Here is a 5,293-nt window from a genome sequence, read left to right on the forward strand (position 1 = left end):
GACCCCCGACGTTTCACCCATGACCCCGAGAGCACCCCCGGGTAGAAGAGCGCCCCGCCCCGCGGGCCCAACGCCCTAACGCCCGTCCACGAGAACAGTCACCTGCGCTCGCTTTCCTCGTCGCGACGGCTCTGTTCACCCGGGAAACAGCAACTTCCGGCCCGCGGCGGAAGCGGAAAGCCTTCTCTTCCATTTTAAGTCCCGCCTACCTTCCGCCTGAACAGCTTGGGGAGCAGGCCCCGCCTCCTTCAGCGACTGCCTGTGCGCATGCGTGCTTGAATTCCGGCGCGACGGCGGAGTGGCACTGCGTCTGCGCGAGCTCCGAGTGCGGTGTTGGCCAAGCGCCACGCGATTCTTCCAGGGCAGTTCCTCCCACGGTCATTCGCGAGCTTCAGATTCGTCTGGGTCGCATCAATTTCTGGAGATCTCTCTCTTATCTTCTCCACCAGTTCCAGCCCTAGCCCCTTGCAGACCACTGGGTTCCCGCACACCTGTTACTATTCAGTTCATTCAGATATCCCAGCGCTGGTGTAGCAGGTGGCATGGAGGTTAAGGCGGCTGGATCCCACAATTTAGTAGTTTGAATCCCAGATCTGGCGGCTTGAAAAACATGCCAAGCGTGTGTGCAGGGGTGCCCAGAATCCGGAGAGGAGAAGAGGGGAAGGGATTGCAGTATGGCCATCCCAACTGGGGGTGATTTCTCATTTGCCCCTTGCAACAGGTGCAGAAACACTAAAGCATTCCTCACCACCACCACCACCAAGAAGTACCGGGGCTAAGGAATATAAGTATCCTCAGCGAGGGAGAAGACCGTGGATCTTAAAACTCAAGTTTCTGAAGCAACAGGGCGGGCACAGTGGGGCCTGACAGATTACGTTTGTAACCAGCTCCCACATGGAGGTCTGTTTTGTCGGTCCGACCACAGTTTGAATGACATGTGGTCATTCAAAGATGATGGTGGTTAGCGATGGTGGGGATCAGATCGCAAAGATGGGGGTCATGTGAAGGCCTTCCATTGTATTTTAAGTAGAAAAGGGATTTTGGTTTGAGGGTTTGGGTTTTTTTTTTTTTTTTTTTTAGTTGTTTATTTAAAGAATATTTTTTTTTATTTTTATTAACTTTACTTATTTATTTACTTATATTTATTTGACCAGAGAGGGACAGAATGAGAGAAAGTAAGAAAGCAGGCCACCAGGTCTGGGATTCAAACTGCAGGCAGTCATGTGGGAGTCCAGCAACCTTAACCACCATGCAACCTCCTAGCCTGAGAGAGGAAGGGAGGGGGAGAGAGAGAGATTTGTTATAAGGCGTGTGCTCACCAGAGAGACAGAGAGAGAAAGAGAGAAATCACCCTCCACGGGGTACGATCATGCTGCAATCCATTCTCCTCAATTCTACTCTTGGGAATTTGGGCATGCGTGCACACGTGCCCAGCATGAGGTCCGGGATTTGAACTGTGCCAACCCCAAAGGAGTCCAGCAATGTAACCATTACACCATCTGCTGTTCCCAGATTTTATGTTTATGTTTAAAGAACCTCACTCTGGAGGCCAGCAGGTTGGGCATGGTGGTTAAGGTGCTGGACTTGCACATGGTTGACTGCAGTTTCAAGTCCCAGTCCTGGTGGCTTGCTTTCTCATTTCCTTCTTTCTCTGTCTCTCTCTGGTGAGTGCTCCTACACTGTAGCAAACAGTTAAAAAAAATAATAATAATGATAGAGAATAAATTGCATAATTTTTTTTTTAAGAAGGGGCCAACAGGTGGTGTGATCAAGGGTGCTGGACTCCTACGTGGTTGACTGGAGTTCGAGTCCCAGACCTGGTGGCTAGCTGTCTCGTTTTCCCTCTCTCTCTCTTTCACTCTGTTCCTCTCCAGTCAAATTAAAATGAATAAATAAATAAACAAATAACGTTAAAATAACTCTTTAAAAATAAATAAATAAATAAACAAGAAGCCCACTCTAGCCGCTGGGTGGAGGACCAGAGAGTAGAAGGGACTCGGAAGATGAGTTTGAAAGTCTCAGCAGAGCTGCGGTTAATTACAGCAGCTGCAGCCGGGTTGCACAGGACCCACTGCGTGTGAGTCCTGGATTGCTCGAGAAACACAGGGTGCACGCATCAAACCAAAGCAGAGAGAAATGGAGGAGAAGGGGTTGTGGCGTGATCATTCCCCACGTGGGATGCATTCTCCTCCCTCTTTCTCTGGCAAGCCCAGGGGCCCTCTAACAAAAAGAAGAGAGAGAGAAAGAAAGAAAAGAAATAAAGAAGAAAGAAAGAAAGAAGAAAGAGAGAAAGAAAAAGAAAGAAAAAAGTCAAAGCAGTAATTGGGGACCAGCAGGTGGCCTGGATCCCACATAGCCAACCGTGCGGTTTGAGTCCCAGACCTAGCACGTGTGCGTGCGTGTCCCAGATCCTGGATTGAAGCAGAAATGGAGGGGATGGGATTGCTGTGTGACCCTACCCCGTGGAGGGGTGATGCTCTCTCGCTTTCCCTCTCTCTCTCTCTCTCTTTCTGTCCCTCTCCTGCAAGCTCACGTGCCCTGTGGCAAATTAAGGGGAGAGAAAAGCAGCGAGATTCCCCGATGTCCACTAGGGGGCAGTGCTACTCTTAGAACGGCCCGAAGGTACCGCTGAGAAACGCCTAAGACCACCGTTCTGCAGTCCCTGTGCAGAGGATCCCCACACCATGGGCCCCCCAACTTATTGTCTCCACTGAGCGGCCGACGCTGTAGGCGTAACTCCTGTATTTAGTAACCACACAATTCATTGTGTTGATTTTGTTCTGTTTGCCTCTGCAAGAATACAGGAAGAAGCTGTGGACCGACCCAGACCCTGAACACTGGATTTTTTTTTTTTTTTTTTTTTTTAAGAGTGAGGGTATTTGCCATAGAGTGTGGGTGCTCGCCTCCATTCTCCTCTTAGGATTTTGGGCACGCCCACATATGCACCAGACATGAGTTTTTTTTTTTTTTTTTTAATTATATATTTATTTAATTCCATTTGTTATTTTTTAGTTTGGCCAGACAGAGAGAGAAAGAAAGGAAAAGGGTGAGAAAGCAAGCCGCCAGATCTGGGACTTGAACTGTGGTCATTCAGGTGGGAATCCAGCGCCTTTAACCACTATACCACCTGCCGGCCCCCAGGGGTGAGTTTTAAGCCTCTGGGTCTGGGACTCGAACCTCAGTCAACCACAACTACTTGGGAGTCCAGCGACATAACCATTATACCATCTGCTGGTCCCAACACTGGGATATTTTTTTTTAAACTTATTAAATCATTTCATTTTTTTCTTCTTTATATTGCTAACAGTAGCCCAGTGTTATAAAACATGAAGACATTTAAAAAATGGTTTACACAACGCATGTATAAAAATTTCTCTTCAGATAGATGAAGTCTGATCATGACGATGCCTAGCTTTAAGAATGCCAGAAATACACAGAATATCTGCGAATTGAACAAGAGGGCTAGATGGCTTGATTAAAACTCATTCCAGCAATTTTAGCTAATATGTGTGCGAATAGAATTCAAGTTCACGTTGGAGGCAGATAATCAGGGAGCAACGTGTGTGGCAACTTAAAAGTTTTCCACAGACAGAATCTGATTTGTGCTTAGAACAGAGCTGGGGTTACAACTTCAACACTAAGCAGCAATGAAATTAAGAAAAATCCCAACCTTTCTAACAACCGTTCTACCTTGGCGATGAAAACAGTATCGCCACTATTTAATAATGGATGTCAAAATCAGAATGGTAGAGTTACTAAGTGAGGGGATAGAAAATGCAACACAGTGGGACCAGCAGTTGGCGTAATGGCTATGTCGCTGGATTCCCATGTAGTCGATCATGGTTCGAGTCTGGACCCGGCGGCTTAAACTCATACCGGGTGCGTGTGCATGCATGCCCAAGATCCCGAGAGGAGAATGAAGGAGAAGGGATTGCGGCGTGGTCATCCCCCCTGGAAAGTGATTTTTCGCTTCCTGTCTCTCTCTGTCTTAATTCTTTTTATTAAGTAAAATTCTTCTTTTTAAAAGTATTATTTTATTTAATTTTATTCTCGTCATTATTTTATTATTCTTTTTTTTAAGTTGATGAGAGAGAGACAGAGAGAGAGGGAAAGTGAGAAAGCAAGCTGCCAGGTCTGGGACTCGAACGGCAGTCAGCCATGTAGGAGTCCAGCCGCCTTAACCATCACGCCACCTGCCAGCCCCAAATAAAATAACTCTTAAAAAAAAAAAGTTAGAAATAAAAGCACATGCAAGAAGAGAACTCTGACCTCCCTATTTTCTCCCTAAAAACAGGATATAACCTTCCATAAGGAAGATTTTTTTTTTCCCACAGCAAGAGGAAAGTTACATTCCTTTTTGAATAATTTCTATTTTACACACAATAGTCATGAAAACGAAAGTAACATGTTTATCAACAGAAGACTGGGAGTTGAGCCAAGAAAAATCTGTACAAACAAACTTTGTTAAACTGATTCTTATTTTCCAGTTAGGTTTTTTTTGTTTGTTTGTTTGTTTTTTGCTATAGTGCACGTGTGCTCGCCAGACAGAGAGAGACAGAGAGAGAGAGAGAAAGAGAGCGAGCGAGAAGTCGCCCCCCAGGGGAGATGGCCACGCCGCAATCCCTTCTCCTCCATTCTCCTCTCGGGATCTTGGGCACGCACGCACACGCGCCCGGCGTGAGGTTTAAGCCACTGGGTCTCAAACTCAAACCGTGGTTGGCCATGTGGGGGTCCAATACCTTAACCACAGTATACCTGCTGGCCTGTTCTTTCTATCTATAATGGTAGTTTTTATTTTATTTAATTAATTAATTAATTAATTAATTTTGCCAGAGGGCGCGTGTACTCACCAGAAAGAGCCGGGGCAGGGGGTGGGAGGAAGAGAGAGGGAGAGGGATATTTCCCCGCCACGGGCATGCTCATGCCTCACTCCCTTCTCCATCTCTCCATACTTTGGGAATTTTGTGCATGCGTGCACATGCCCCTAGCTTCTTTTTCTTTTTTCTTTTTAAAATTGTATTTATTTGTTTATTTATATTATTATTATTTCAATTTGACCAGAAATAGAGAAAGGGAGAAAGCCTGGACTGGGACTCAAACTGTGGTCAGCCATGTGGGAATCCAGCACCTTTAAACACCACACCACCTGCAAGCCCCCACTAGCTTCTTTTTCAAGCTGCCAGGTCCAGGACTTGAACCACATAGTCAGCCACGTGGGATTTGGCCACTTTAACCACCAGACCATGGCCCATACTGTAATCTACTTTTAAAAATTATATATATATACTATATA

The 5,293-nt window shown here is 46.1% G+C and overlaps 1 protein-coding gene across 1 annotated transcript in view; it reads right to left on the bottom strand.

Annotated features, from left to right (window-relative positions):
• The window catches only part of ELOF1 (elongation factor 1), a 6,417-nt gene extending 6,272 nt beyond the window's left edge, over positions 1-145 (bottom strand). Inside the window, exon 1 of the mRNA XM_014592655.2 lies at positions 103-145. The gene's annotated coding sequence lies outside the window, so the exon portion shown is untranslated. The remainder of the gene's footprint in view (positions 1-102) is intronic.
• Between the last annotated feature and the right edge of the window lie 5,148 nt (positions 146-5,293).

This window comes from Tupaia chinensis, unplaced genomic scaffold, assembly GCF_000334495.1.
Source record: "Tupaia chinensis unplaced genomic scaffold, TupChi_1.0 Scaffold138060_1, whole genome shotgun sequence".
NCBI lineage: Eukaryota > Metazoa > Chordata > Mammalia > Scandentia > Tupaiidae > Tupaia > Tupaia belangeri.